General features: G+C 34.9%; 1 long non-coding RNA gene across 1 annotated transcript; it reads left to right on the top strand.

The window, feature by feature from the left end:
- Positions 1–1,854: 1,854 nt before the first annotated feature.
- On the top strand, positions 1,855–5,154 carry LOC145619513 (uncharacterized). The gene is made up of 3 exons (XR_014108138.1): positions 1,855–2,104; positions 2,207–2,282; positions 4,869–5,154. It is a non-coding gene; the product is annotated as an uncharacterized LOC145619513 (long non-coding RNA).
- The last annotated feature ends 4,822 nt before the right edge of the window (positions 5,155–9,976 follow it).

Raw genomic sequence — 9,976 nt, forward strand, 5'->3', positions numbered from 1 at the left:
TTATTAGCTAAATAAATTATATTTTCGGACTTATTAAAATAATAATAAAATATAGCTTTTGCCTTAATTAAAATATCCGAAATATATAAATAATCCGGTTTTTAAAATAGGATAAATGGATAATAAATCTTATCCAAAATAATGATTAGTTTTCAAAATACTTTTGGCGCCAAAATTCAAATATTATTTTGGCTCCAAATAATAAATTTACTAAAATACCCTTTTTATAAAATAATTCCTAATTAATAATTAGGAAAATACGTATGAAAATACGGGGTATTACATCTCCAACTGATTGTGATGTTCCTCCTGGTGACGGTGCGATGCTCCTCTATCGGCCTGAGCGGCCTCTCTTTCAGCCTGCGCCGCCTCAACCTCTTTTCTCTTCCTACTCATTGCACTCATCACCCTTGCGGCCGTTTCCAACTCATCTGGAGTGAATGCCGCCATAGGATCCTCTGCCTCCCCTCCTCCTGCAGGGGGAGTTATCGGCACGTGAAACTGATTACCCTCTAGGGTATGGGTTTCATCTACTACTTCCACCTGGGGTTGTTCTACTGGTATTCCATTGTTTCCGGCCATGGTTATCGTTGTTATATGTATGTTTTGTGTGAGGTTCTTAGGCGATAGAAGTGATCAACTTCCCCTCCTTCTAGCGCCAAATTGTTTCTGTCTGATCCTGACTTCCCCAAGAATTCGAACCTGAGATCCTGATACTCCTATCGGTAAGCTGAGAACCTACACAATGAGAAGAAGTTAGCTAACCCCGGGGTGGTCCGGGGATAACCACTCCGATGATAAAGTCAAAAGGTGTTTAAGAGAAGAAGATAAGTAAGTAAGAGAGAGAAAGTAGAGAGAGAGAGAGAAAAAGAGTGTAATTAATGCCCTCATTAATGAGGTCTTACCTACTATTTATAATGATCTACCTTGACAGGTGGCTCTCATCCATGCAGAGCCTTCTGTGCCAAGTGTCGAGCTTCTGCTGCCACGTGTTGAATTCCGACAAGCCGACATGTCTTCTTTCTGGAACATATCGGCATCCTCTCATAACTGTTTAGAGCCTGGTCACGTGCCTTCACAAGATATCGGTCATACTCAGATATCATCCCATACAAATGGAGTTAGGGTTAGAATCATCATCATCATCAACAACAACCTGCCCTTTAGGGCTTTCTCTCACAAATCAACAAAATTCAACAATTTCATCTCCATCATTTGATTGTCATCAATCTTCCGATCCCAGCAACAATCGCCTTGTTTTTCTCTCGATTGACCCCGTTAATGGCGGAGAAGACGGCGATCCTAATGTGGAGAGAGAAGACAACGAAGAAGCAAATGGGGAGATTGAGATTGTGAGGAATTATGAATTGAAGGGTAGAAATAGTAGTGATGATGTAGAAGTTGTAATCGAAGCTGCCGACAATGGCGATCGTACAGAGGAGATAGGAAACAACGAAGAAGAATGTAGGGAAGCGAATGGGGTGAAGGAAAATAAAAAGGCATTAATGATGGTTTTTCGTTTCCCTAAGTACACGTCACTCTTTTTTAATTTTTTTTTCTTTTTTTTAAAAAACCAAAAACTTGTTGTAACCGGTTCAACAAGTTTGTACCGGATTCTTTACCTCCTATAACAAGTTCAGTACCTTTTGTGCAACTTCTGAAACATTAGTACCTTAAGTGCAACTTTTGGCAAACGTTAGTACCTTCAATTTGTATTAACTCTTAGTCAAAGCAACAATCACACAAACGTAAGATTCCCAAAATCTTAGTGGCAAGAAGGTCATTTCGCAATCAATAGGCAAGATAAGATTTTTGCAAGGCGAAAGGCAGATATGTCATATGCGATTCCCACCATATCCATAGCATTGAGTAACTTGTAGTAGTACTCGTCATCTTTTTGTTTAAGATTGATGGTTCTTCAAATTATAACTTGAAACACTTTCTGCAACTTAACATAAAATGGCAGCCAAAATTGCTTTGTCTTCCTCTTATATCACTACCAAATTTCATCTCATACCGAAATTACCCTCAACTTCAGCTCCCCATTTTCATTATCTACCAAGAACTAGCACCAATTTACATTTCAGAATTAATGCAAAATTAGGTACTTTTAATTTTCTCATATTTAATTTTCCCACTTTATAAATAATACATTTGTTTTAATTAATTTAACATAATCTAAGAAATGGGATGTTTGTGTTGTTAGGTGGAGATGATGCAGAAGCAGAACCAAAGAAGGGTGGGAAGAGGAAATTTATCACCAAAGAGCAAGAACCAGAACAGTGAGTCTCTTACCCAATTACAATTATTTATTACTCCTTCCGTCCAGAATTAATCGTCACTTATTTACGTGTTTGAAATTTTGGAAAAAAGAAGTATGTTTGCTAAAATAATACAAGTATGATAAATGAATTGGGATCGTCTTAAACATTACTCGTATGTCATTACTTAAAGAATATCGAGATTTACTCCGTATGACATTAGTAATTTTGCATAACATATGTTGCACAGAGAATTATGAGTTGTTGGAACAAAAAGATGTAACAATTGGTGAAACATTCAAATATATTGTGCAATCTACTAATCTACTATTACATGGGGCTAAACATGTACAAATCGATATATGGTTGGTTAAAGATTTGAGATTGAGATATTCTCGGCCGTTGTCACTTAATTGTATCACGGAACTTCCTAATTGACTAGACTCTATGTATAATCGATATAGTGTTCTGTATCACAGAACTGCCTAATTGTCTAGACTCTATGTACAATCGATATAGTGTCCTGTATCACGGAACTGCCTATAACTACCTGATCGATATAGTATCATGTATGTAACTTGTATAAAGAATCGAAAAGAAAAGATTGTCATTTTAACTTTTAAGGTGGTAAAAACTCAACTAATGAAGAGGTAAATCCTTACTTGTAGAGACGTACCCAGGCCAATGACTAACAAGAGTTGAATGTTTGATAATTAGACCAAATCAAGAAGGATGAGTTTCCCGCAAAAATAAGTACAAGCATATATGAAAAGTTAGAAGGAAAAATAATGATTAATTGTGAAAAGAAAGCAGCTGTAAGCCTTTAATCAATTGATAAACTAGAAAAGCATTAAAAATCAAAAGGAAGTAGAAATGGGAAATTATGGCCGAATATATTTGTATTGGTGTAATGTAATTGTTCACAACTACATAAAAATAAAAATGGTGGCATATGTATGCAAAGAAGACCGATATGCTACAAAATTTTTGATTAGGAAAATTTGGATTTTGGTACCTAAAAAATGGGGGTAATTGAATTTTGGTACCCATTAAATTTTTTTTTGTAAATTGGTACCTCAAAAATGACATAACTGTAGCTTTCAGTACCTCCGTCTACATTCCGTTAAGTTTTTCGTTAGTGGGGCCCAGCTATGGTCGTGCCACCTTCCAGCCACCCCCTCCTCCCCCTCAGCCACTACACTGCCAGCCTCCCTCCTTATACCTGCCCAACGGCGACCACCAAGCTACAGCAGGCTGCCGCCGCGACCAGGAACGAAGCCTAGCCACAGCAGACTACCGCCGCGGCCAGGCACGAAGCCCAGCCATAGCAGGCTGCCGCCGCGGCCAGGAACAAATCCCAGCCACAGCAGGCTGCCGCCGCGGCCAGGAACAAATCCCAGCCATAGCAGGCTGCCGCCGCAGCCAGGAAATCCCAGCCACAGCAGGCTGCCGCCGTGGCCAGGAACGAATCCAAGCCACAGCAGGCTGCCGCCGCAAATCCCACCCACAGCAGGTTGTCGCCGCGGCCTGGAACGAGGGGGGAGGGAAGGCTGTGGTTGCGCTAGGGTTTCAAGGAAGGGGAAAACAGGGGTTATGGGCCCTTATGGCTGAGATTGGAGGAGGGAAAAAGGAGGGGTGGGGTGGTCGACGCCGGCGCCGGCGCCGGTGCCCGGGGAATTTGGCCACCAACAGCTGGAATCCGGCACAGGGGAAGGGGTGGCAGTGGCAAGTGTTTTTTTTTTTAAAAAAAAAATTGTTTTTTTTTTTTAAATAAATTAAATTATTAAAAAATTAGATAATGGGTCCCTTTAACGGAAAACTTAACGGAATGTAAACGGAGGTACTGAAGCTACAATTATGTCATTTTTGATGTACCAATTTTAAAAAAAAAAATTTAATGGGTACCAAAATCCAAAATTTCCTTTTGATTATTAAGCTATGAATCTGAGATTAAGCTGAACAAGGAAACTAGACCTATGCAAAGATAGAAAATACAGTACTATATATATATATATATATATACAAATTATTGATCAATTATATTAATGGTCTATCGGTTCAATCCAAAAAGTAATACTCCCCCCTTCCTGCTGTGATGCTATTTCTGGCCTTTTCTATTTACATTGTCTTTAAGACGAATTTAACAATATCTCACATGACCATATTTTTGTTATGTAAATCAATGAGCATTATTGGACAAAAGTTTTCTAAGTTTAACAACTTAAACCATAAAAATAGAAATGGGAAAAACATTATGGGATGAATGGGGTATATACTCTACAAACGTAACCATGAATGAAACGCAGCCTGCCATGCGTGGTGAGAAGATATAATTAAGGGTTGTGTGTGAATGAATGTTTAAAATGTGGGACAATGGTCGGTGAGATATCTTATATGACGTACAAAGTATGCACCAATGCACTTGGACATGTGAGCCAGATTGAAAACCTTCTATACATGAAGTATATATGCACCAATGAAATTGAGCAAGATTGAAAACCTTCTAAATCCATATAACATTGCATTGGCTTAATACTATACTAATGGATATCATCATATAACGATCAAGCGAGCTGACAAAAATCCATGTGTTAAAAACAATTGTAGGTATTGGCAAACGGCAGGAGAAAGAGAAGGCGAAAATCCAATGGCAACACCTCTTCCATACTTTTTCATATTCGGCATGTCCACACCTTTTATCATTCTAGCCATTGCATTTGCTAATGGATGGATAAAAACTCCCAATTAGATAAAAATAAATACTGTATAGTATACCAGGTTGAATTGGCAGCAGGCATTGCATCTAAATATATCAGCAGATGAGATTTTGTGTAACTAGCACTGGGAGCTTCTAATATAATACACATACAATGACATACTGTTGGATGCTATACTTACACACCCCTTTTGTATTGTGCTGTATAATCTGTTATATGTGTGTCTCGAATGCTCCATTTTGATGTGTGTTCAGTTTATAGTGTTAGAGCTCGAAGTTCACGGAGCCATTAGCCATTGCATAAAGGTGTAAAATATTGGTTTTTTCGTTTTATTTGATTTATGATGTAGTCTGCCTAAAGAGTATGCACCAATGCAGTGAGCCAAATACTGGATGCAACTATGCATTGATAAAAGCTCCTATATATGGTCCTATTGTATACCAATTTGGCAGGCAGCCATATATGCATCTACTACCAGATTTTGTGTAACTAGCTCTGAGAGCTGGCTTTAATATATGTCAAAACCGAGCTTTCCATGCACAACTAATCTTCCCTTAATTCATTTTATAAAGTCCACAAAAAAACTTGGCTACATAAAATATACTTTATATGTTATCCACTTACTCATGTGATGTTGACTCCTAACGCTTTCGATGCATCTTTTATCTCGTGTGAGTCAATTTAAAGTATTTTGTATCTTTTATCAATTTAGTCTTATTTTTCAACTATTATTCACCCATCTTAGTATGGAGGGGATGTATTTACATTATATATCCAATCTTAATGAAAATATATCATTCCCATGTAATTACAAGTTACAACCTTATCAAATTAGGTTAAATTTGCTATGTTTTCCAAGTTAATATCTTAATCATATTGTATCAACCGGCCACTTTTGCTCGAATACGACAAAAATCATGAAATATGGATTAAATTGCATTTCTTACGATTAACATTTTTAAATTGTTGTTTTGAACGGTAACATTAGTACAAGAAAATGCGAAATCGTAAAAGTAACCTCGAAAACTATCCATTAAAAAAACAAAATTACTAGAAAGTATAGTGATTAGTGAAGCAGTCCAACCTTCAAAAGCAGCATCAGATCATCGCAACAGACAAAATATGTAGTTCCAATTGCCAAACTTTGAGGGGATTAGGTACAAAGTACGTACAATTTAATCCTCATGTTCCCTCCACTTTTATATTCTTTCAAAATTAAGTTTTTATACTTACTAGAAATCACTATTAGTTGTTGTATGTCTCACAAATAATATTCCTTTATTACAACTAATAAAACAAAGGTACTAGACTAGTTGTTAACAACATTTTATAAGATACGTACAAAGCGATATATATTTGAACAAATGAGTAAAAAACTACTGTGAAAGGCCTTGTTTGGTAATTATATGGTCGCTTATTGAAATAGTTGATTACATTAACTAGTTTAACTGGGTAGTTGTATTACCTGGTTTGACTAGCTGGTTGTATTAATTAGCTAATTTGACTAATCGGTTGTATATAATTTTTTGATAAATAAATAGATGATAATTATTAACCATTTCATGTAATTTTTTTTTTTTTTTTGACAGGAAAAGCTAAATGTAATTAAGCTACTTTAAAAAGGCTCATTTTTGTGCTATAATATAAAATAAAATAAAAATAAAAAGCTTTTTTGAGCCCATAAAACTCTTTCATTAAACTATTTACTACCTCCGTTACAAATTATTTGCAACGATTAGACATATTCTCTCTCTACTTTATGTCAAATCGTTGCAAATAATATGTAAGGGAGGTAGTATTAAATAATTATATTAGCTTTTTTATTTGGTCAAACTTCTAATTAATTTCACAAGCAATAAGCTAAAAGCTCTTACCAAACAAGGCCAAAGTTAATAGTAGTGGAGAAGGTAAATGAATAGTTTTAAAATAATTTTAACACTAAGCTAGGATAAGAAGATATGTGTATTATTATGTAAATTATTTTGATTAATTAGTTCTTCAGTTTATATTATTCGATCAATCTTTTCTTTAAAATGTGTACCATTAAACTACGTTAAAAGTAGTCTAAGAAAACGACACTAGTATGACGGAACAAAAATATGAAGAGTACGTAATTTTTACAAAATTAAAAAGGAAAGATAATCAATTTAAAAATGAAAAACTTCCACTCTTTATCAAAAGTCACAAGTCCTAATAGGCAACAAATTACAATGAAACATTCATCAAAAAAGAGGCATGGTCCCCAACCTAGTAAATGAATAGGAAATCACACCCTAAGACATTCCTTAGCCTAATTACTCTCCCCAAAAACATTAGCATAATATTAATAATTGATCTAATTACATCTACCAAAGTTAGCAACTTTCAACGAAAATAAATCCAAACTTAAAGGCTAAAACCCTTTTGTTTATTTGCACAAGCTACGTTTTGTAGCTAGAACTCAGGGCAAACACTAAAGAGGTCTCTAAATTGCTGGATTTCCATGTGGCATTGCTTCATTGTTACAGCTAGCGTTCGTATCTAGTCGACATTCGACAAGTGGCTGCATCTCTTTCGGCATGTACCTTAGCTACCATTTGCTCCTTGTAGACAGTCGACAAGTGGCTGTATTTGTTTTGCCATAGGTTTCATCAATGTTAGCTATGGGATCTTCACTTGTTTCTTGTAGGAAGACCTTTACTACTGTACTTGATTTGGTATGAAACCTAGCAACCTGTAGTTCTTTTCTAAAGTCCATTGCCCGTAAGAGATAAATTGACGTTAACATGGCAATAAGTTGAAAGATTTAAACCATTTTGAGTCTTTGTTTTAACCTTATTTTGAGCCAACGCGTTGCTAAGGTTACTCAGTAGTCGGTCCAATTCAGGCCGCTAGCTTAGTAATAAACGCGTAGGGATGATACATATGACAAGCTTACCTTGAAATCTTTGATGTTTATAACATATAGCTAGCTTGTTTGTTAATAAACAATCATATTGGTCTTTTCTTGGCTTATAATTTTTGACATCTTGGGTGTTCAAATAGCCACATATGCATAATATATAACTTTGAAGTTCGTTGTTAAGTTTATGTGATACATACTAACTCTTTATAACATTTTTTTTTTCTTCTTTTTTTGGTGCACACGAGGGGCAAGCCCCAATCTTTATAACAATTTATTACATACACTTCTCCATGTTGTTAGAAGTCTTAGAACTTCATAGATTAGGTTAAAGACATTACAAATAAATTAAGTAACTTGCAACCCATATACAGTTGATTGGAAATAAAGTCTTAACCATAAAGGTTAATCACATAGAGTACTTATGAGTTATGATATGATTTTTGTTGTCATAGAATTTTCAAGGTGATTCAAAAACTTGAAAACCAAAGTTAAAGTCTTATATATATTACACCCATAAATTAAGGCTTGTGAACAATAAGCCAATTATATTCGCACTTTAAAATGTAATTTTGGAGGGAAAGTCTCTTTGTAACATAAGAAATTAAACTAGCATAAGTTGTGCTGATTTGCCTGATTATATGCCTTAATGAATCAATTTACACTATAAGCTTTTCATCATATATACCATGTATATGATGATTGTTTTAATAATAGCTTGAAGATTTAGAGCAATTAAATATAATGCTACAGAGTATTATTTTGTTTAATTATAGTGTTGCTTTCTTCTAAATAACTTTGATGTTTGACATAAAATTACTTGATTTAGGAAGGATCCATAGTGTTTGAGATCTAGTTGGCATAATCTTGGCAAGCTGCACAATCAAAAGTGATCATAGTTTCCTCATTATGTACAATACATACCCTTTTTAGAAAAAAGGGTTTGGGGTTGTATCCAAAACTAATTTATGAAATTACCAAGCAAAACCACCAACTTGCACTATTTAATACGGAGTTTGAACATCATTATAAAATGCAATTTGCAATTAGAAAAAACAACTATGCTCTTATTAGTTATTATTTAGATTAAATTAAAAGCAAGCACATCAAAGGATTATGAGAAATATTTTAAGTTAAAAATCCATTTTGAAATGCATTTTATTTATGAAAAAGTGTGTGTGTGTGTGTTGGGGGGGGTGGGGGGGGTGGGGGTTTAATCTCACTTATTGTCTCCCTATCCATTGAGTTTTGTGGAATATGATATACGGGCTTGAGCCACACCCACTGTGAGTGTCCACTCTATAAGTCTTAGAAGACCACTACTTAGACTTATTCAATTCTAGGTGGTCACTAGAAACTGTGGATTGTTTTTTTTTTTTTTTCGACAAACAGAATTTGTGAATCTTGGAGGCTACCATGTTAAATTTCTTAATTACTTTTAATGAATATTTTTGTAAAGTTGAAGAGAACACGACTTGAATATGACTGAAATCCGAGTAGCTTCTTAACCTATCAGGGCATTAAACCAACATATTTCACATTAATTTAATTTTTTTTAAAAAAATATGTCCTTATAGATTTATAGCTTTTTTCATGTAGTAGAAAAATGTTAAACATGTTAATTATTATTTTAGGATACATTTTTCTTTTGGTGTTTTTAACAAGGAAATTTTGTCGGGAATCACCCTAAAGATGGTCTGATTTGTAAACAACTACTCGAAATTTTTTTATTTGTAAACAACTACCCATAGTATGTAAAAACTGTCTAGCACTACCCTTTTACGGTTTTCGTCCAATTTTGTCTTTTGTTAGGCCCACAGTTACGTTCCCACTCAATTAAATTCAGTTCAATTGCCTCTCTTCTCCTTCATTGAATTTTCCTCTATTTTTCGATCTCCTTCCACCTTTCAACATCTCCAAATTGACTTAATTGAATCTTATTAATTATTGCTCTATATTTCCCTTTTTCCCTGTAAATTAACTAGTAGAGCACCATATTTGGTGGATACCAGTCATACAGCAATATATTGCATTTGATCGAAAATTGTAAACAGAGGTAGGATGAATTAGACATTTTACAAATGGAAATTGAAACATAATTTGCTAAAACAACAATA

This window comes from Chenopodium album, chromosome 27 (assembly GCF_948465745.1).
Source record: "Chenopodium album chromosome 27, dcCheAlbu1.1, whole genome shotgun sequence".
Taxonomy (NCBI): domain Eukaryota; kingdom Viridiplantae; phylum Streptophyta; class Magnoliopsida; order Caryophyllales; family Amaranthaceae; genus Chenopodium; species Chenopodium album.